This window comes from Anser brachyrhynchus (assembly GCF_964034855.1).
Source record: "Anser brachyrhynchus genome assembly, chromosome: 6".
NCBI lineage: Eukaryota > Metazoa > Chordata > Aves > Anseriformes > Anatidae > Anser > Anser brachyrhynchus.
Window position 1 is genome coordinate 22,055,759 of NC_137700.1, and position 23,556 is coordinate 22,079,314.

At 41.8% G+C, this 23,556-nt stretch overlaps 1 protein-coding gene across 28 annotated transcripts in view; it reads left to right on the forward strand.

Moving 5' to 3' along the window:
- PCDH15 (protocadherin related 15) overlaps positions 1-23,556 on the forward strand; it is a 539,977-nt gene that overhangs the window by 136,734 nt on the left and 379,687 nt on the right. Inside the window, exon 1 of one of the 28 annotated variants that reach the window (XM_080598432.1) lies at positions 91-10,735. The exons of 25 other annotated variants lie outside the window; for them this stretch is intronic. The gene's annotated coding sequence lies outside the window, so the exon portion shown is untranslated. Of the gene's footprint in view, positions 1-90; positions 10,736-10,756; positions 12,506-21,526; positions 21,662-23,556 lie in introns of those variants that run through there. 2 more of the 28 variants (XM_080598436.1, XM_080598434.1) reach the window with 2 other exon arrangements.

Here is a 23,556-nt window from a genome sequence, read left to right on the forward strand (position 1 = left end):
CTCTGGTGAGGCCGCACCTCGAGTACTGTGTTCAGTTTTGGGCCCCTTGCTACAAGAAGGACATGGACGTGCTCGAGAGAGTCCAGAGAAGGGCGACGAAGCTGGTGAGGGGTCTGGAGAACAAGTCTTAGGAGGAGCGGCTGAGGGAGCTGGGATTGTTCAGCCTGGAGAAGAGGAGGCTCAGGGGTGACCTTATCGCTCTCTATAGGTACCCTAAAGGAGGCTGTAGCGAGGTAGGGGTTGGTCTATTCTCCCACGTGCCTGGTGACAGGGTGAGGTGGAATGGGCTAAAGTTGCACCAGGGGAGGTTTAGGCTGGATATTAGGAAGAACTTCTTTACTGAAAGGGTTGTTAGGCATTGGAATGGGCTGCCCAGGGAAGTGGCTGAGTCACCATCCCTGGAGGTCTTTAAAATATGTTTAGATGTAGAGCTTAGTGATCTGGTTTAGTGTAGGATTTGTTAGTGTTAGGTCAGAGGTTGGACTAGGTGATCTTGGAGGTCTCTTCCAACCTAGATGATTCTGTGATTCTGTAAGTTCAATCTACTTTCCATGTGACATTTGAGATGGTAAGACTCTTTTTGCATTTCCACAAAACTACTATTGCTTGGTAGTACTCTTCTCCATCCCAGCATACCAACACAGATAAAATTATAAATGAGATTAATTTTGCATTTTTTTTAAGCATTTACCCTGTATTAGACCAAAGGAGTGAGCAAGGAGTAGACCAGGATTGTGACAAATTGTACACGATTATTTGGAGATCTGATTTTCGATGATTCATTTTCACAAATTTGTTCTGTTACAATTTGCATCTGCGGGTCAGGATGCTTCTAGGTTTCAGAAGGAGAATTTGGGTAGCTGAAGTTAAAGTTCCTGGTCTAGACACAGTCTATAAGCTGTGCACACCTGACAGTCCCAGCTGTTGGATTTCTTTGGGCTTGCGGAAGAAGAGCTTGGAACATTGCAGGGAGGATTGTTGCTGTTGTTTTTACTGCTCTTCTAATGTCACTGCAAAGTGCTTCCATGTTTTTGAGCTGTGACGATGCATTCTGGACCTGTTACACTGCTGGTCCTGGGAAAGCAGGCTTTGATTACAAGTTAGCAGATGGTAAAAAATTGGAGAAGTCCCACCTTGAATATGGTCATAATCACAGCACTCACAGAGCAGGAACAGCCAAGTAAAACAGCTGCTGTTTGATACAATGGGTCAGAAGCTGATGATGGGATACAGAGCTGTTCTTGGTCCATAAATTTACATACTTGGTTCATAAATAAGTGACACTTGATTTTAATTTGGTGATGTACTTTCACACTGTATCCTCCCTTTAACAGTTTCGTAATGACTTTCTAGCACACTTGATCCTTTGGTGACTGTTTTAGAAGTTCCCTGCTCGGCCTCCCTGCCTACCAAGCAGCTGCTACTTTAGTAATATTGTGTATTGAGAATAACTCTGTATTCACCACTGCTTCTGTGTCTTACGTTCAATTTTCTGCATGCTTTGGAGCATCCTGATCAGAGAATGTAGTGCTGCACCTTTGAAATCACTGCTGCCTGATAAGCTCACCACACCAGCTTGGCCCAGATTATTTGTAAATAGATTAGAAAACTGTTCAGGGCTGCTCTTTCTGAGTAACCAGCATGTTGGATAGCTTATCATTTCTGGTCTACAGTCACAAAACCGGGCAAATTACAGTCTAGCTGAAGTCATGAACCTCACAGGAAATACACCAGACAAAATCATCTCTCTGTTTCTGTACTGAAGAACCAAATGCAAGGTGAAGCGGCCACCAAGCTATCAGTTGTGGTGGTGTCGACTCTTCCTAAGGTGGGTCTGGAGTACAGCTAGCAGACATCCAGTGCCATGTTGAATTTATTCATCCTTGCCTGGCCATCTGTGCATGGCTGTGAAAGATTTATCTGTCCTGAACAAAACATAAGAGCTGCTACTTGCCCAAGTGGTTAGTGTTGTGTGGCCTGGACAGGTGAGGTGCTCTGTGCAGTGTACTTCACACCAAACGTATGCGTGAGGGGGTACAAGGATGACAGTATGCTGGTGAAGTGATGTGGTTGGATTGACAGCCCTCTGTTTTTCAGATACAGTGGACTTTGGGCTGGCTTGATTCAAAGTGGCCTGTGGGTCTCAGTGGAAGTGAGACGTGAATGCCTCAGTCTGCTTCTGTACCCTTGGATGCTTGTTTAATTTGTACTGTTGTGACCACATCAGACCCATGCAGTGTCCAATTTGCTTTCTAAAGAGCCTAGGGTGAGATTTGGTTTTGCCTCTGTAAATGAATCTTCATGCTACACATACTGCTTGAGATGCAGCCAAAGATCTATTGTACTCACTTGTCCCGAGCATACCTGCAAACAAGAGAATATGTGCTTTTCTCTTAACCTTGCCTCCTGGTCTTTGTTGTGGTATGATTCTGCCTTAGCTGAATGTTGAACACACCATAGGCAACAATTCCCTTAGAGGCAGGGAGCGGGATAAGAAATTACGGCCCTGTGATTTAAAATGTAATAGCTTAGACTCTCCCAGATTTCCCAGCATCAGCGGGAAAGTGGAGTCCACATAGCAATTTATGAGCCGTGGTAGACCATGGTTATTACTACACTTGTTTCAGCTGATGAGTTGCACACTAGACATAGCTCAAGGCTGGCACTAGTGTTTACAGAGCTCTCCAGAGGAAAGATGATTGATTGATCCAAGGCCTACTGCTGTTTTGGCCTTGGACCAACATCAGGGACTTGAGAACACAACACGAACCATCCTGCGCATGGACCTGTAGCTGATATTCTGGCATAACTCTTATTTGTACCTGCTCACATTGACTTAGCTCAGTGCAAAAACACTGCCATGTGGCGTATAGCGCAGCGGTGTCACTTTTCAGATACCTCTACTTACAACTAAAGCCAGCTTTGCCCCCCTGCATGACATGAAACTGTTCACTGGCAAGTGATTTTTAGGCCCACTGTTAAATAAAGCCAGAGAGTAGCATTGCATTAACCTGACCCTAGCTGGTATTTCTGCTGTTGTGTGAACACCCTTGGGTGAGGCGGGCACAGCGGAGTCTGAGACTTGCTGCAAATGGCTCTGCAGCCTGCACCTTGGGCAGTTGCCACAGGCACTGCGAGGCCTGTGTCCTGCCCCGAGGCCTGTGTCCTGCCCCAGGCCACCAGAGGAGCTAGAGGCTGTCCTGGGTCATCTTGTGCTACAAGAGGAGCTGGTCAGAATTCCCAGCAGCAATTGCTGCAAGCCTAAATGCAATAAGGCGGTACTGAGGCTGCAGTAGGTCATACTCGCTGTCAGGTGAACCCCGCTAGGTCCTGTCCTGATGGGCAGTGCTTCCCAGCAGTGTCATCAGCCTCCCTCTGCACCCTCTTGAGCTGCCTCTGTGCCTCCAGCTCGCTGAAGGGAGCAGGGATGTAGTGTGTTCTGGGCACTGCCTGGGACAGCTCCAGCTCCAGGTCCTGTCCCAGGGTCCGTTACACCTCTCCCACCGGGTGCTGGTGGTTGAGCAGGTTTCACACCATTACCAGTTGCACTGTGGAGAGTGCTGAGGGCTTTCAGAGGGGCAGGTGGTGCTGGGGTCTCTGCCACAGCTGTGCACTTGTGTGCAAAGCCCAAGCAGTGTTGGTAGCACAAGCAAGTGCTGAACTCTTGCTTTGTGCAATTGGAAATGGTCTTGGATTGGCGTCATACTCCAGGGGCAAAAGTTTACCTATAACCCCTGAGAAATGGAACTTACCTTCAGCAGACCTGCGGGAATGTAAAATTAGTAAGTAGTGGCAGTGCTGATGTAGTCTTTCTAGTTCACAGACATCTGGGGTGTCAGTAGATATGCACAGACAGTGAGACAAATCTGAGCACCCGATGGGGAGGGGAAAAATAAAAGAAAAAAGGTTTCTGTACTTCCTATCTCGCCACACAACCTACATGATTGTTATGAAATGAACTGATGAGAGATATTACTTCTCCCACCATCATTAGCATGCAAGTGTTCTCTGAATGTGCCAGATGTTTGGCTTGCATTATCTGGAAGTTTCTTTCATTTCCAGCCCTAGTGAAAGGGAAGCTTGAGCACGTCCAGCAGAATTATAAACAGTTTCCTGTACCAATGAAGACAGTAGCATACTTAATGAACTGTGTCATGCTAATAGTAAGTCCAGTTAATGAATGCTTTCCTGTTATTTTACAGAGGTGGCCGAGTGACGTTTTTCTGATTCTGGATCACTGAATCCGTATGGAAGTGCAAATTATGTGTTTGAGAAAAGCTTCTCTTTATGTTAATATTTGGAAGGAAGGTTTATTTAGTATCCTATACTTTACAGTCAGATTTCTGAGAGATTTATTCAGAATACCCATGTATTCAAAGCTTGCTAAGGGTATGTCCTCTGAGATATCATCAGTTGGAAAAAAAAAAGTGTCTTTACTAACAGTATAATATATGAATTCTGCAGAAATCCACTGAACATGTTTTCAGAGCACTATAGCACCAACTCCAGTAACGTTGTTTGAAAGTATTGATTTGTATAGAAGGAGGAGTTTCTGAATTATAGGCTGTAACCAGCTAGTTAAAACTTTCACATTCAATACTGTTTTGCCAAAAACCTGGTAGACTCTTATGTCTCCACATAAAAAGGAAATCACTGTTACTAATTAGAATTTTCCCCAATTGTGTTCTCATACTTTTCTTCCTGGAATAGGGGAACGCACTGATACTTCGGTTAGCTCTACAGCAGGGGATATGCAGGGAGTTGCCATTGTTCTGTTGGCACCTCGGGCAGTATGGACACAGAAATCCCATCGGTGCCTGCCTCATGCTCCTGGAACTGCTCTCTGCAGAGACCAGCACAGCTCCTCGGTGTCTTGGGCTAGGATCATTGGGTGGTATGACATTTTACCGCAGTGGTTTTTCATAGTTTTGATCAGATTGGATATTGAAACAGTGGATTGGTGAAGATCACTTAGGTCTTTAGAACTGGCCATACGTCCCGAGTTTTATTCGGACTTGGTGTACTTGCTTTTAAGAAGGTCCTTAGTTTCTATTAGCTGTGACCTCAAGCCCTTGTCAGGAAGCTGCAACTTGAGAAAAGGATCCGATACTTTATTTTTTTCTCATTTTCTTGAAGAGAGCTGTGTGAGGATTTGAAGAGAAGGGAAGGGCAGTAGGAATGGGAAGAATATGCAAAGATGAATCATGTTGGAGGAGGAGGATACAGAGGACGATGAGGGGGAGAAAGAAATAAAATTTGTGAATAAACCCAAAAGCAGGCTGGTCCAGATGAATGCATTTTATCGCTCCACAGGAATATCGTGAGGAGAGCTGCCTGGCATTTGGCTCTGTTTAGCTGCTGGAAGCTAGGATGGTAATTGCCCTTAATTTGAATGATTTTGTTCCATAATTTGTTTTGAAAATGACGAGAAAGTGGTGGAGTTCACACTTTGTTATAGAGCAATACATTCTCCTTCTAATGCCATTTCTTTGAATCCTCTGACTGTGTTAATATGAGAAGTGGAAAGGAAATTCAGTGTTTATTGTCTCATATGTATAATACATGCTTCTGTGTGTACTCCTGTTTGTGCATGGCTGGAAGAGTTTTGTTTTTTTTACGTCTATGCTATGACCCAGATCAGCTGACTGAAGAGTACTCTAGTGACTTCTAGGTATTAGACTTAGAATATTAAAGTTAAAATATCAGATACATAATTTTTCAGAAATGGCAAGAGTTTTCAAAATCATGGAGAAGCATAAATACATTTTCCTTTTTATATAACCTGGCCAAAACACGGAGCTACGCAAATTGTGTGGGTTTGCTCAGAGAATAAACCATTCATTGTTGTACCCATCTCCCTGTTGAAAAGTGTGATGTGCCCGTTGTTGGTTTTTGACTGAGGAGTGCTGTGCAATCACTGCTTTATACTTGGCCCTTCCAACAGTTTCTTCGGCTGGTGCTTGGTCCATTTCTCCTACTTCCCCTCTTCTGAAGAATTTTGGAACTGGAATGTTCTTTGTGGGAGTGGAGAAAGAACTTTATTATCCCTACTGGGTTTCTATCACAATTGCAAGCAAGAATTTGGACATATTTTCTCATAAGAGTTGGGGAAAAAGGAGTCTTGAGTGCTACATGTAATAATAAGCTGTATAAAATTCCAGGAAAATTAGTTCTTGCAAAGTGCAGGTTACAGGAAGTAGCATAATGTCTAGTGGTCTCCAGAAGAGGATTTTGGAGCAGTTCCAGCTATTTCTTAAAAACATGATTCCTCATCTGCTCATTTATTAGCACTGAAATGTCATTAAATATACATAAATTCCTTGAAAGAAAATGCAATGATTTGTAATGATTTTGAGCACTTGAGAATATCTAGGAGTAAGTATGACATTATGGGAAAGGAAAAGCACATAACATGGCTTTTTTTCTTATCTGCAATGCACTTGATACAAATTTTCTGTTCACAGTTAATCAGTCACATTCAGTGACCAGTATTTTATAAAATAAATGTAGAAAAGCTGCTGCTTTAGTATGTTTTAGGAGGCCAACTAAATTTATGAGCAAAACCCCAGTTTTCTTCTCATAGCAAGGATAGTAATAATGTTTCATAAGTATTTTTAGAGAAGGGGTGCAGAATATTTTGCTCTGATGCCTTACATTAACATAAATTATTAACATACTTCAGTGTTGATGATATAAAGCCAATCAAATGGAACCTTATAACATTTACCTTCAACTCTATTTTTTTTCTGTGGTATGTACTCTAATTCTTCCAAGACTGTTTAATGCCTATATTATGCTTATGATTTTTAGAATTTTTGGCAAGGGGAGGGGGAAGAGGTTTGGAGTTTTTGTTGTTGTTTTTGAAGGGATAGGTCTGGGATAAGTGGCTGGCCTCGTGACTGTTTCAAAGCTATTACACTCTCGTGAATCACTCCTCTTGCTGTACTCAAGAGATAAGGCATTGCTCCCAAAGTAACTTTTTATTATTGCAGCTATTGACATTTTGTCTAACACAGGCAAGTAAGCTGAAGAATCGTGCTCATCCAGAGCAGATGTGAGTGGAAATGTCTTTTACTTTGTATGGAGTCCTGTGCAATTGTTTTCTTTGTCAATAAATTAAAAATTTGCAGAGGAGTGAGTCAGTACAGGTTGCTGATCCTAAAGTTTTATGCAGCCTCTTGCCTATTAATAGAAGTAGCAATCCTTCACTTTGAAAACTCAGGTTTTCTTAGCCTTTAATGGCATTAGGCTTATGTTAATGTCTTCAGTGTCCTAATGTACTGTCTTGTCTCATTCCAACTGAGTAGTGTTGATATAACTCATGATTTTTTTTCTTAGTTTCAGCATTTTCAATGCATTAGGGTGTTTTTTTTATTATTATTATTATTTAAGGCTTTTGAGATGCAACAAAATACTCACAAAATTCTTCCCAAAGGAGGGGAAACACTTTGTTACCTATCATTTCTGGGGCTAGATCTGTGTGTATGAACTTTCAACTAGAAGGATAATGCTTTTTACACATCTGCAAAGTTTGCATGGTGATTTTGTTAGAGACTTTTTAGTGGTGGTTAAAGAAACAGTCTAGGGTCATGTGTGAATGGAATGGTTGGAAGAGATAGAAGGGTACATCTGCACCAAATCTGTGAACTGCCCAGCCTGAAAGTTGTTGTAGTATATTACTGGTTATTCTCACAATCTGAGGAAAATAACACATACTTTCCTGATGGCTTATAATAATTTGTGTATACAACAGCATCTGTACCTGGCACGATGTGCCGGCTGTGTTTCTTCTTTCACCACTTCCAAAGCTGCTGAGGATGGGCAGGCTCCTGTAGGCAGCTCAAGGGATCCGGCATTTGCATTTCTGGGGAAGTGCCTGGGGAAGATGAGAATACTCGAGGTGGTAACAGTTAAGTGGAAACTGAAATCGGTCAAGGTGACAGCTAAATGGATGGTCTTCATTTGTTGTTGTTCCCACAGTTGCTTGCTTGCTCTTTACCAAAATTAGCGAGGCACACTGATGAATGAGATCAGCATGGCAATATCTTCTTGAAGCAGCAACCTGTAACGGCAAGTCATGCTTCCAGCCTGGCTGTACGTGCCTCTCTGGGATGACAAAGGCAGACAGCTACCTAGAAATGGGGGCAGGAAAAGGACGGGCTTTTTGTTTCTTCCTTTGTTTGTTTTTAAATTTAAGAAAGATAAATCAGTACTGTGCAAAACCAACTTTTCAGGCCAATCCAAAATACTTTGATGGTATCCATATGTTAACAATGTACCCATTGGTCATTCAGCTTTGACCTGCTGGTATTTCGCAATTTAAGAATATTTCAGTTGAGCATTCTTGTTTCTTTGTTTTTATATAGAAGAAGAATGTGTACTCCTACTGTAAATGACAAGCTTAATCAATCTGAGTATGCCATTTATCTAATTACAAGCAGAGATTATTAAGTTTTTAGATAATCCTTTAAATTAGATCAGAAATCATTTTGTTCCTACAGCTTTGATTCCTTTCAAATATCGTTTTGTTTTCCTGCCTAGAAAAATGAGGTGTTCTGTAGTCTCACTTCCTGCTTTCAGATACCTCCATTGCATTTTCATGCCCTGTAGCATCTGAGAAACTTTGATACGTATTTTTAATGTAATATGTGTCATTCAGTCCAGTATGTTCTGTATATACGTGAATGCACTGATTAAATCTTTCATATGGACATTGCTGAGTGACTTATGATGAAAGGAGTAGATTGTTAAATCCTTGTTATACACATCACATTTAAGCAGCAATCTGTGAGAAGCTCATTTGGAAATGCTTCTTTTCTTCAGTACTATCTTTATTGTTTCCTGTTCCTTGTGGTTTCTGCTTCTGCATGTCCTCCCCTCCTGAGAATTTTTTCCGTGAGCTTAGATGGCCTCTCCCTGCCTCTTTCCAAAGTGGGAATAAGAAGGGTATAGCAAGTACCAGCATCGCTGATGCTACGTGCCCCTTAATCTTTCTTTCCCCTCTCTTGCCTTAGCTCTGCACAGCCTAGGGTCTCTCCCTGAGATGGTTTTAAGCTCAAAAAGCAGCAATTGCTTCCTTTCAGGATTTCAGTGCGGTGTGCGGTTCATGCAATATACAGTAGACTCCTATTTATAGCAAAGCCATTTTTCATGGCTCACTCTGAGTGCAAATTCCACTTCCAATTAAGCAGTATAGGTCTTATGTACCATCTACCTGTGCTCCCCATCCTGCCTCTCTCAAATCTGCTCTCAGTAGTCTGTTACTGACAGTCCCACCTCTGAATTTCTACATGTGATTTGGATACAGCAAGCTACATTCAAAGTAATGTAATGTTTAAATTCCAGCTAAGCAGTTCCTTCTGTCGGTTACTTTAATTCACATTTACATTTAACATAGTTCTTTTTTTTCTTATTTCCCAAAATGAGCACTGTAGTAAATGCAGCATTTCACAGTTGCTAATCGCATACCATGTATGCAGTTGTTGTGAATCTTCCCACTGGGTGAAGATGCACTCATCTTCCCCTAATTGTGATTAGTATTCAAACAGTACTGCAAGAAGCCATCTTTCCCTCTGCTCTGCCCACGCAGGTCACAAAAGCAAGCTCACTTCTCCTTCCATGTTTCTCAGGCAGCGGGGTTTTCATTTAAAAGGAGAAAACTCGCATGAAGTAAGCCCCCCAAATGAATGCTCTTGCCTTTTTTTTTTTTTCTTTTTAAAATGAGAAATCTGGCAACAAACAAAACTTTATTTTTTTCCATTGTGCTTCTGTTACTGGATTTGGGGATTTTGTTTTTATGTTTTGGGGGTATTTTTTCAGTCAAGTGCTAACGCCTCATATGTCACAGGTATTTCAATAAAGGTTGTTCTGTCAGTCGGTGATTTCCACTGAAGATCCAGGACACTGAAGCATGTGGTTATTTTTGCATTTCCGATACCACTTCAGTTAAGAACACGCTGGTTTTGAACTCAGTATTTTCAAAGATGCTCAAGATCTCTGTCTTTTCATGACGGGTGAAGGTACTGTGAGGGATGGCTGCGTGTTCCCCACAGCGCTTACAATAGGTGCTTAGGAAATTTTTAAATTCTCTTGTCCACAGGGCCCCCTTCAGAGATCTGTCATTAATAGAAGAGTGGAAAGAGCAGATAATGGAAATTAGTTCCCTTCCTTTTTCAGTCATTTGTAGCTATAGAGAGTGCCCTCGGAAGCCTCCATGAGATAACTCTGTGTTTTCTTTGCCTAGGGCTATTTTGGTTTATATCTGTGTATGTTCCTTTTGTCTGTTCTTGTGAAAACAAGTTTGCAAAGCCCTGGCACAGTTCCTGAGGATAGGCAAGTCTTGAAGCTTCACCAGATGCATTGCATTTGGGCTGATGGTGCAGTGCTCAGCTTCAGGTGCTACTCAGCTGCTTCCATTTTGATTATTGGAGTCAGTTCCTGCAAAGCGCTTTGGAGTTGAGGGCGAGCCAAGTCATGGTAGTGCCGTTAATTTCACTCCTGATATTGCCATTTCAAAATACCATGCCTTTTTGGACTGCATTCCTGTGTCATGACTGGTTGATGCTGATTCAAATTGCACATCATAATCCGTCATCTTAGAGGCTGTCATAGTCTTCATCACAGAATGTCACCTTCAACTTTTTTTTGACTGATCCAGCATTAAGACCATATTGATCATTGCCCAGTAGGTGGTGATGCAGTTGCATTTGGCTTTGGATTCTTTTCTTCGTTAATGGTAAGGTTGGAAAACTTCCCCATTTCTTGAGGGTTTTTGTTTATTTGTTTGTTTCAAACTACAGTGACTTATTAGGCTGCTGTTGTCTTGGTTTTATACATTGATGTTAAAAACATGTCCTAAAAAGCAGCAATGTTGCATGAATGAGAGTAACCTCGAGTTAAAACTATTTCTAGGAAGACTGCACAGGCAGTTTCATTGCATGGAGTGACACAGGCAATGCTGCTTAATCAGATGTTTCATAAATTAATGAAGGCTTAAACTCTTCTCGTTCCTGATATACTGCATTTAATAATCCCATTAATTCTCAAAGGCTGAGAAGAAACAAATTATGGGTTTTTAAGATTTATAGTTTTGGCATTTACAGTCTGTGCAAATCCTGCTGTGTATTCTTGTATTTTTTGCAGAATGCTTAACCTCTGGGAACCCAACAATTTTAAATCATACACTGACAAATTCAAAATAAAACTCAAATTACCTGGGGTTCTGGTAAGGGCTCTTGCTGCTGTTCCTTGGTTTCTGAGTTCTTCCAGGTCCACCAGCTGCTTTTAAGTGTTTCTAAATGGTTGGTTGCTCAGAAATACCAATAAAGCAAGTAGCAGCATTTGTACAAGTGTCTTAAATTCCACAACTTGCTGTTTTTTGAGGATGGGCCTGATTCACATGGAAACCTCTGTTAAAAGTAGCAAAGAAGACTGGAAACTGATGCATAGGTGATATACAGGTATGTTTTGGAAATCCAGATAGCCTTGCTTTTCATGTGCTTTCCACTAGGGTAACTTTGTCAGCTCTGCTGGCAGAACTCACCTGTTGAACTCCTGTAGTGCTTTCTCGCGTGGATTAGGCCTGAATTACACAGCACAGCCAAACAGGCAATTCTTGTGCATTTCTATACAGTAAGTGTTGCTGAGGGAAAGGTGAAAATTACTCCTTTAACCTTGTGCCATGGAATCTTTGAGAGTGAAATAGGAGCAATGTACAAAAGTGCAAAAGACTACTCTTATTTTTAGGCATATTAGGGTCTTGGACTTTATGCAGAACTGAAGTGAATCTCAAAAGTTTAAATATTGCTATAAGAGTCTTTCAGCTCCTTGACACAAACCCAACAAGTTGGCTCAAAAGACTCTGGGGACAGGCCAGAGGGTGGATAGTGGAGGCTAGGTTGCCCTCCATGCCTGTTCATGCTGCCAAAGCAGTTTTGTTTCTTCCAGCCGCACTCTCCTGGTTTGTGTTTCACAGACATCCCTCTGTTTTTTACAGGCTATTGGTCTGTCTGATTTTGTCTGCTGATGGCTGAATCTTGTGGTTCCTAATTAAACTGTCTTGCTCAGTTTCTTTAGGTTTAAATATTTTAAAACTTATATTATTTATCAAAAATCCTTACTTCTTTCTACAAACATAGTTTCTTCTCGCTGTCTTTAAACCTAGAGTCATTTGAATGTGTGCAGAAATGTTACGATTATCTCACAGCAAATGTGGTAGTGGTTCTCAGGCTGTTCTTAGGAAAAGACTGATCAATGCTTAAAGCAAGCAAGGAGTTAAGTAAGCCACCCCATCCCTAAAAAATAAAACCAAAACCACACCAGCAAACCCCCTCATGTGCAGTGTGTAGGGCTCATTAATGCTGCCTATTTATCAGTGAAAAAGGGCTGACTCGTTTGGCATTGCAAGAAAACATGTTAAAGCTGGAGCTAGGAAGTAGGAGACTTGAATTCCTGCTGCTAGGAGGAAATCTGAAGATTTTTAAAACTCTGGAAGATCTGGTTTCAGGTGATGTGAGGGGGGGGGCTTTGGTAATGTAACAGCCAGGGGAATAAAGCAGTGGGATCCTTTAGAGTGAGATTCTGGTTCTTGATTTTGTGTGTGTGAAAAGCAGGGAATGTTGATTATTATTATTTTTTATTTTTCCTTTAAGTGATGTTTTGAATACTTGTATGTTAAGCTGTATAGGGATTGCTCAGGTGGTTTTGGCAGAGAAAAGTAACATTTCTGGCTGCAGCCTACTCAGAGGGGAGGTCTGAAGGACTTCTTTCTGGAGATCTGCTGCACTGGTTTTTTTTAGCCTTGAGTAGTCAGACTTCTGTATAGAAACGTAAAGATGATGTAACTTCATTTATGTTTGTAATTTATAAATGATGCTTATGAAACTGTTAAAAGAAAAAAAAGGAAATGGAACACTTTTTTAAAAATTCCAATCCTCCACCCCCCCCAAAATAGCATAGCACAGACTTCACAGCAAGATGGATTCAACTTTTAATGAGCAAAACGAGATGGTTTCTAAACTTTGTGTTGTACTCTGAGGGAGCCTCATGTGGAGCCCCCACAGTGCCCATCCAGGCGCTGCACCCAGGAACTGGGGAGGCACAAAAGCTGAGAGTTAATTCTTGTTAATTAGATACACTGATACCTATGCAAGATGCAGTAAGCTAACTAGTTTCTGCATTAAAGCCTTCCTAGGCTTGTTTTTAACATCTGCATTACGTTAGCTGAATGTGACGTGAACTTAAGAAATGCCCAACTCTTCTGAAATGACATAGTGGTTACATGTATGTGCAACCTGCAAATGCATAAATAACTCAAAATTACGGTCATGTAATCTAGCAATATAGTTGTGAAGTGTTTTTTAGGAGGAGGCTGTCAGAAGCACAGGTTTATTGAAGGGGAGAGTTGCAAATTTTCTCAAGGTAGCTAGCTGAGTTTTGGATAGTATATGCATGAACTTCTATCAGAATGTTTTCTGTAAGTAGTTTTCAAACATGCACCTTGTCAGTATGGCCAGCAAGAGATGACAAGGTGATAGTAGAAAGCTGTGTGTGTGTATATATATATATATACACACATATGTATGCATTCTTAGTATGTCTAAAGTATTGCACTGTGTTCTGAAGGAAGGGTGGTCTTCGTTAAAACACTTGCATCTGTGTGTTTATTGAACTCCTCATAATGCTGTGGTAAAGCCCAGGGCCACTGATGTGAGTGGAGCAGGTGATGGCAGTGGTTGTTCCCAGCCCGCTCTGACAACCCTGGGGGTGCCTTGTCTGGGGAGGTAGCAGGAGGCTGAAGTTGGGCTGGATTTGTGCGTGGCTCCTTGCTTTGGAAATGAGAAAACACTATTAACACGTTGCACCATCTGCTGGTTTGTCACTGTTCATCCAAGGGCTAATTTGTGCTCCGAGCAAACTCTGAATGAACAGTCTTGAATAGTTGAAACACGTGGTTTTGTCTTCAGGTATCATAAGTGTTAGCCTAAAGCTGCCGGGCATATTTAAAAAATACATACTTGTTGTGAACAGAGATTTATGTGGCTCTTATTAGCTTTGTAAGTATGTATGTTTGCCTTTATTTTCACGCACAAATTATTTTTTGTTCCGGGTAATCTTTATTAGTCATATTGGTAAGAAAACCGTTTTGAGAAGGACATTAAAGTCATTGACCTGATTTGTTTTTCCAGTTCCTTTAGATTTATTGTGAGGTATCATCTTCCAGTTACTTACTCATTTACCTTATATTTAATATTTTCACATTACTCTCAATACTGTCAGAGCCAGTAAATGGGCAGTTTGGTGCAGGTAAACCTTGCCGTCAACCAGTTGAGGCGTTCACCACGTGAGCTTCTTTGTATACTGTTATGTAAAGATACCAAATCACTGATAGTCCTTTAATTCTGAGCATTTTAACAGCTTATTTAAATGCAGTAGCTGGGTTGAGCGAGATGAATAACAACGTATTCTTTGATGACCTCGAGGTCATCTTTCATCCCACCCATGAGACAGGAGTGCAGTTCGTGGCTGCAGAAATCACTGGAACTCAAGTGCTGCCTTACAGTGGCGGTAACAAGGCATCTGTGGCTTAAAAGCTGCTGTTCCGATCACTGCCTCAGCAATGTGTGGAGACATCGCTCTTCTGTTTCTTCAGTGACCTTTCTCACTGCCTAAAATTGCAGATTTTTTTTTGGAGGCTTTGCTGGTCTCTGCTCTCTTCTGGCAGAGCCTGTAGGCTGCACAGGTCAGGCTGAGCTGTTGAAATTTGGAAACTTAAACAAGCTTGGGAATATGAGTGTGTGCATCCAGCATAGTTTTGGGGAAGCTGCTAATAAATTGGAGCAGGAAAGCATGAGATGCTGGCTGTTTCCATGGTGCTTCTGATCACAAGAAGTTGCAGATGTCTGCTTGCATCGTATGTGCTGTGACATGCTTTACTCCAGGGATTTGAGTCTTAGTTGGGTGAGTTGTACCCATCCTTAAGAGCTGGGACTGTGGCCCATACGGGCATATTCAAGCCAGCAGTTCCTGAGCCTTCTGCTTCAGTGCCACTACATCTGCAGCAGCACATTGTTGGTCACTAGCGCATCAGACAAGTGGTTTTATGCATTTTGCTTTCCTTGTTATCCTTGCTGCTCTCATGGGTATCTCTGCAATTTAAGATTTCTCTGTTTTCCTCACCAAATAATTCCCATTGATTTGGAAATGTAATGTCAAATGTGCCTGCTTTAGATTTATGATAGAAAATGTGCATTGAAAGACTGTTTTCTGATGAGATTAATTGGGACTTTCATGAGCCTGTAAACAAAATGTGAAAATTAGGAGTGCGTGGACTGGGTGCACACATTGTGTTCACCCTTCCCCCCGCCCCCCCCCCCCCCCCCCCCAGCATTCTCACAGGATACTAGTTTGTTTCTTTGAGAAATAACATGATTGGCCTTAAAAATCTTTAAATGGCCTTTTACTTTAATTAGTGCGTTGGGTTTATTTTGTTTTACTGAGAACAACACATTATAAAAAGGAAATACCCATATGGTAGTTGTCTTCGATTTTATGTCGCACAGACCTAATTGGATCTGCTAACTTAAATATGATGTAACTATGCCAAAGTAATAATAGGCATGCTGTTAACTGTACAGCTAGGATTTGTTGTTTGCATCTTTTTTTCCTGTGTAAATAAAGTACGGCTCTAGGAAAGGCAGAACTAAGCCAACACTTTTTCTCAAGTTGCATTTTTTTATAATACAATTTAAATTGTATTTGTCACATTTTTAACAGCACTATTTAAAGTGCCACCTTGTTAGTACGACGGAAAGTATAATGCTCCTTAAAAGTAGCATCTACACTTACCTGGTTTTAAGTAGGTTACATGGGTAGGGACATTTAAGTGGGGTTATGGAAGGTACAGATCGCTATTTCCTAAATCTGTAGTATTTTGGAATTGTTTTAAATGGTTATTTCCTCTACCTGTACAAATGAGCATAATGCTTTCTCCCCATCATGGATTTATTTGGCTGTTTTTCAGGATTTTTTGCTATGCTTCTACAGCATTAACTGTTGGTGTTTTTAGTACAGCAGTATGAATTTTCCATCTTGGCGTGAATGCGCCATCCAGTTGCAGAGCTTTTTTCCTGTTACAGCCAGCTGCTTTTTTCTTAGAGTATTTTTTTCCTAGCTATTTTAATTTTACCATAAATGTCTTATTTTCCTTGACTTCCATCTCTGCTAGAATTCTAATCCTAATTTCCTTCTGAAGAGAATCTGCCAAAGTATGAATTTGTCGCTCTGCCTCTTAGCGAGGTTCTTGTGCTTCTGTGAGCTCGCAGCCCTGTGGGCTTCCTGGTTCAGATCTTGGGCTGAAGGTATCACACAGCTCTCATCTTGATTCTGTCCTGGGTGACAGGGATCTTTATTCCCTGACCTAAAAGGCGTATGACTGTCTTGCTTTAAGGCTTCTGGCTCTTCTGAACTTCTCAAAAATCGCCTTACTGGGGAAGAGTAAAAAAGGAGCAGAGGAAGAAAATGCAGGGGGCTGATTTTTAGCAACACAGCTTCCCTTGGAGGAGTAGCTGTCCAGCACTGCAGAAGGACATGCATTAACCTCAGGTGAATCCATGTTCGCTTACCATGTTACATCTTTGTGACGAGGACCAACTGTATTTTTTGAGCACACCTGATTTCATAGAATCATTCAGCTTGAAAAAGGCCTCTATGGTCATCAGGTCCAACCGTTAGCCTAGCACCACCAAACCATGTCCCTAAGCACCACATCTACATGTTTCCTAAGACCTCCAGGGACGGTGACTCAACCACTTCCCTGGGCAGCCTGTTCCAACGTCTCACAACCCTTTCAGTGACAAAACTTTTCCTTATATGCAACCTAAATCTCCCCTGGCACAACTTGACTCTTGTCCTATCGCTTGTTGCTTGGGAGAAGAGGCCGAACCCCACCCCACTGCATCCTCCTTGGGGTAGTTGGAGAGAGCAATAATTGTCTTTTTCTGTTTGTCAAAAGCATGTCTCTTCCAGGAGGTCAGTAGTTTGTGTATGAAATGGCCTGCTGCATGTGGAGAAGGGTAGGAACTGGTTCCTCTGTTGTATCTCTGTTCTTGGCTTGTTGCGAGTCTGTGAAGGAGATACAAGTGTGTACTTTACATTTAATTAGATGACCCAAAACATCAGCTGTTTTGTTTCAGTTAATGTGATGTACGGAATGCAGTGATACTTGCAGATAAAGTGAGGAGGAACTCAAGCTTTTGAAGCCCTTCTTTTTGCAGATGGGGAAACTCATCTGACCTAAAGAAGAATGTTCCAGAGCTATAATTATTTAGTTAAAGAGCTCTTCAAATACAGGCTATCAACTAAGTATCAAAGCATATTTTAACATTCAACTTTTGAATTTATACTGAATATGACTGCGAGTTGAGTGTTCCTGGTATTTTTCTTAAGTATTGTGCCTTGAGATCCAGAACTAAAACACACATGATGCTTTCCTTATCTTGAGAGCTTCTTTATACGCATTTTGTTATTCTGTGTATACTTGGGCCAAACTGGATCATACCGGGAGGCACCTATAACTTTTGTATAATAACAGACTGAGCCTGTTTCAGTGAAAATACTTCTGGACACAAATGTTTAATGATATATCTATACCTGTAGCCCGATGTATACTCATGTCAATAATTACTAAATACACATTAACAGTGTATTAGGTTTAATACAGAGCGTAAAAAAAAACAGGTGTCTTCAACAGTGCATTGGAGCTGCTGAGAGGCTGGGGCAGTTCCTTTTCCTCCCATCTTTTCTCTTTCTCTGCATCCAAGTGTTTTTTGTGTGTTGTGTTTCCCTGCCACTCCTGCCTTCCTGCAGTGGTCATTGCATGCCCTGCGCTGGCAAGCTCCATCTTCTGCTGCACCCTGGTGGCTCTTCTGAGGCAGGGTAGAGGTGTCTGGATGCAATTTCAGTCCTGTTCCTGCTGCCCCCCAAATGAAGGAGGAGTAACCTGTGTGTGTCTCTTGGTCTGTACACTGTGCTCTGCTCCGGTTTCCTTTAGTTTCTTGCAACATAAATAAGTTCTCCATTTCCTAATGGGCAAAAATCTCATGTTCCTGCAAAGCACTGGAGGGAAACAAATGAGCTAATAGTTCATTCTGATGATCTAAAGATGGGTAGCTGTGATGCCTTAGGAGATAGTAACATCTTCATTGTGGCTTCATCATGGGTCCCTGTATTAATTTGCAACAGAGCCTGGAATGTATTTTTAATTCCTATTAGTAAGGAAGATATTGCTGAAAAGTAGAGTTTGTTTTTCTGCTCCTCCCCTCTCTTCCATATTAACCTTAGCCATATTGTTTCTGTTACCTCCTGAGCTGTAATTACTGAAGAGCTGAATTCTCCTGGCTGTTGTAGTCTCACTTGGTAACCTCTAATGGAAGTCACAGGGAACCTAGCTTTTGGTAACCTCTAACGGAAGTCACAGGGAACCTAGCTTTTGTTTCTGGGACTGCGAAGCACGTGGTTATAATGGCTGATTGCCTATAAAAGATCTGCTCAGGCCTGGTTTCAAGCAACGCTCATGGCAGTGTCTGAACTATTTCAAGGTTTTTAATGTTTTCAGGTGAAGTATACTGTGATACTGTCCCTCCTTGCTGCCCTCGGTAGGAATCAGCTCAGCCACCGTGCATCCAAGTGCCCTGTGCCCATTGCCTTGTGAGCTGGTTTTGGGCCAGGCTGCATTCTTACCATGATGTTGTCCCCGTCTGTGGAGACGTGGTGTTTGTGGGGGGAGCCAGCTTGTACTGCTGAACATGAACCAGAATTCCAAGCTAAGAAATGCAGATGTGCTTCCCAGACTGCGTAAAGTTCCCTTCTGAGGCCAAGACTCATAATCAAGGCAGTTCTCCTAAAAAAAAATGTTATTTTTTTTATGTGGCAACAGTTTTCATTGCTGGAGGGCCTTTATTATTGCAGTCTAATGTGTAACAAAATATCATGACTGGAAGTCAAAATTATTAAAGTTCACATTGTAAACAAGCTGTAAATATTTTACTGAAGGTAATTAACCATTGAAATAAATTAGCAAGGGATGTAATAAATTTCCTGGGTTCTTTGGAACTTTACTCATAACTGGAAGTCTTCTAAAACATCGATCTCACGCTTAAGCCACAGCCTCTTGGACTTGCTGTGGGCACTGCTTAGTTAAATTAAATTGTCTGCCTTGCGTGTGTTGGGAGTGAAATGCCCTGGGCGCTGTTAAAATGTGTGAGCTGGGGGCGTGGGCCCAGGGCAGTGGTGGTGGGCTCGGGGAGCTCACCACAAGGCTGCTTGTGTTGGCGTGCCTGGGCGCGAGGGACACGGGAGCTGACGTGGTAGCGTTTAATGGCACGCCAGTCCCACTGCCCTGCTTTAAATGGTAAAATAACATACAGTTGGGATGAAAATACATGTCCCAAGCAGTGCCTTAACTTACAAATGATGATTTAGTTAAGCACTTTCTTAAATTGTTGCAAATATGTTTAAGAATAAGAAAGAATAGCTTGCTAACATCAGCTTAGTATTTGTTTCATAACTTCTCAGAAGGGATATTAACTTGAAGAAATTTGACTGAATTCCTAGAGGCCGTTTGTCATACTATTGAAATATGTTACTGCAAGTATCTTATTTAAAGTGATATAGTCATTAGCTACAAGTAGTTATTTCCTCTTACATGTTGGCTTAATTAAGAGAAATATTCATCAGACTCCTTAATAAAAGATTCAGATTGCTTTGGTATACGTGGGTCACAACTTGAAAGCTTGCAGGAGAAAGCAGTGTGGAATGTTGTTTGCCTTGGGAAGTTTACACAGTGTAGTTGCAGGACTTCTGAAAGGTGGTGGAAAGCCCAAAGCAATCCCAGCCTTTCTGTATTAATATCCTAATGCAAAGCCACAGGAGTTGTCTCTCACTTTGGCATCTGCAGGTAAAACATAAGTTACAAAACAGGGAATTTTAACGGAAACTTCCGTAGTACTCAGGAGGTTACCAGTGAGCGTAAGACGTTGCAGTAGCAGCCTCTCTTTACAACGCCAACAAACCGAAAGAGAAGACTTCGGCCTGTCGTATGTCCCACTGCCAGCATTCAGCCCTGCACATCTCTGAATTGCAGCAGGACGTACAGAGTAAGCTTTCGGGGCAGGGGAGAGCACAGGGCTTGTTTGGCCCCGTGGCAGTTTTGTGTAAGGAAAGGTTTTTAGCTGGTGCATGTTAGTCCTTCTGGTGGAGGATGAAGAGGAGACCTGCAGTCTTCTCTTGATGGCTTTAAGTCTTAAATTCTTTCTCTCCACCAAAGCAATGTCCCTCACGAAACCTTCCATGACAATCAAATGCAGCCACTAACGGGCACAGTCTCTTCATTTCAGCACTTCTAGTGCTGTTTTCTGGTGGTTGGAGGTCTGAGGGAGAGGCTGTGTGCCACCTGTTCTGGTGGCTGAAGGCTGTGACAGTCGTTCCATGAGCATGGAATTAGGCAGTTGTCCTGCACCGAGCAGCTGAGTGACATGCTTTTCAGAACCAGTGTTGGTTAGAAACTCACCTGGGGCTTGCTGGGCTTCATGGTTTTCATTGCAATTCACAGCTGCAGTTTGCTACAGGAATCAAGTGTGAAGGCCAGGTAGATCGCCGTGCCCAGACCTGTACGAGACTGGATAAAGGTTGTGTCCCTAAGGTCACTGCTGCTGGCAGGCAGAGGGCAGTTCCCTGAGAGCACAGAGGGCAAACAGTATCTCACATGAAGCATCTCGATTATTCTCTGTTGCTTATGCTTCACCTTTGAGCTTACCTTGGCCGTTCTCCCTCGTGCATGGAGTACCACCAGAATCACAATGGAAGTGGATGGATGTGGCTGTCTCATGAAGCCCTTTTCTGCAGGTTTTGTCAGCACAGGATGGGTATGTGCGTACTGAACGTTACAGAGCATAGCCAGGAAGGAGCAATGCGATCTGCTGCTGGGAAGGGCACTATTACAGATATGATTACCACTAATCTTGGTGATGAAAATAAGCAAAGCCACATTTGCTGAGTATCCACCCTTTCCTGCCAGTCCTTTCTGAATCATCAACTTCTGAAAAGAGCAATAAAAATGTGCAAAGATCTAGCTTTCATGGATTATCGTCTCCAAATGTGGCAGTTGTCATTTCTATTGCTTTATCTTAGAGGCTGGCTAGAGGTGCACCTGAACTGATGGCTTTTCCACTACTCTTGGAATGAGTTCATGACCAGAATTCAGAGGGGTCGGTAAGAAGCAGTTTTATGAATAATTTTTGGGTGAGTGATGTTATTTTAGATAGCTTTCTGGCCTTTGGCCAGTAGATTGCTCCTTGGGAAGATGTCAGAGCAACCTGTGCCATGGAACTGGACCCAGCTGTTGCTTCTTGGGATTCAGCTGGTTGAAGAATCATTTAAAGGTGGTTCCTCCACACACTCTTGTACCTCACTGAGAGGAGAGCCTGCCACCTTTTCACTAACTTGATCTAACTTGAACTAACTTTCACTAGCTTGATCAGTGAAACCTTTTTATAATTAGACTCTTTCTCATGGCATTCATTAATGGATCTTCTGCACTGCCCAACATGATACTCAATAGCTGCGCTAAGGAAATCCATACGTCCAGTCTCTGCATCTCTCCGAGGTGGTCACTGGTTAAAATTTTATAAACGTGTTTGTGCTTGTCCCATAAGACTATATTGGTTAGTTACTGAAGTAACGTTGAGTTCCTGACTTGTGGGGTGAACAACTGTTTTTTTATTTTATTTTTTTTAAACTCTGAATTTTGTTTAATGTGCTATCTGTGAGCTAGATAGGAAGACAAGTGAAGTTCACTCCATCACAGATTGTGTTTCACTGTTTGGTTCTGCAGTTACTGGTGGGGGGTAGATAAATAGGGAAGGAGGATCAAAACTGGCAAAATTTCATATGGTTAGAAAGGTAGAGCATTGACTTTGGTTAGGGAAGAACCTTTGCATGGGGAAGGTGACAGGAACCTGATCTTGAGAAAGACTGGATTGAAAGTAATACTTGTGTAAGGGCAAGATCAGTCATTAACTACTGGCTGTTAATGTGCTGTGATCAATCACTGCTGAGTAAGGCAAGGTGCCATTACTGCTTATGACTGATTTGGATAAATTATTTGTAAATATTTAGTGGGAAACAATTGTGAATGCAGAAGAGGGATATTAGTTTCACATTTTCTCCTCTCAGTTCTGTATTGAGTGTCTATTTACCTCTGAGATAGGTTTGCAAGGAAGAAATTAAGCAGTCTTGACTTGCCAGCTGTACACACTGCTTAGGGAGTGCCTGAATGGTAGTTCTCGTGTTGCTGCTTGAGCCTGAAAGTCACCTTTTACATTCCTAGCCATTTCAAACTGTAGAAAAAAGTGTTTCCAAATCAGATTGAGTAGTAGCTCAGTACTCTGAGATGTTTATTGCTGCTGGTGGGTTTCTTCCCCTCGTAAATAGATTGCAGAATCAGTAAAATTCTGCGTTGTTTCTGCTTTGTTGAACGGAGCGATTCTGCAGTTGCAGGTTTGCAGTGTTATAGCTGCATGGGGTATCAGGGCAAGGTCATATCCTTTATCTCTGTGTTGCTCACAACATGAACAAAGAGCCACAAAGTTGTTGAGCAGTCTGCCTAAACGTTTCTCTTGTCCTCATGCATTGCATCCACAGAGATTCAAAGCAACTTCACTGTATCAAATGGACCAGAGTGGTTGTTCTTTAGAACAAAGCGAGTTAAATTTTCTTAATTGGTTCAGATGATTCAGCCTGGAACATGAATCACACTGGACAGTGATTTGGCTGTTTCTAGGGTACTTAAGAGCCAAGTAATTTTAGTTTGCCCCAGAGGCTAAATTGATGTACAGATCAAGTTCAATTAATTTTTTTTTCACACTCATACTATTCATTTTTCTTGTTCTGACAGTTTTATTTACTGTGGTCCCAAAGTGTCTGCTACCAAGGACCACTTTGGCATCCTGTCAAAAGCCTGAAGGCAGCACCTAGTTGACACATGCTTTGTATTACAGTGTGTGTGGATGGGCTGTTTGCTTCTGGATTTGCTAACTGGAAAGATGCTGTGGGTGCGTCTGTTCCCCTGGAAGCTCGTTATTAACAAACATTCTCATCTGAATTTATCTTGACTTGTTTCAGGGAGAGGAGCTTCGGCATGTTTTGGGGCTGTAATGTGTTGCAGACTCTGTTTGTGTTGCTTGGTGTACATCAGCTGTGAACCTACGCAAATCGACTCTGAACTAAAACCTTTTTAAGCATATTGATCACAAACCTCAGAGTTTTTTCTTTGCTGGTATTCATCTCAATGAAAAACACGATGCATATTGGATGCATACAGTATTCCAAATGTTCCAGCTTTAATTTTTTGTTTGTTCTGGTATATAGTCTTGTAACTGTGGATAAAACTATGTGGAAGGTTATTTTTTTTCTCTATATCTAAAATTCCTCCTGGGATGGAGATGTGTACTTGATCCCACGAAGCAAAATTCTCAGCATATGTATGTGCTAAAATGAGAG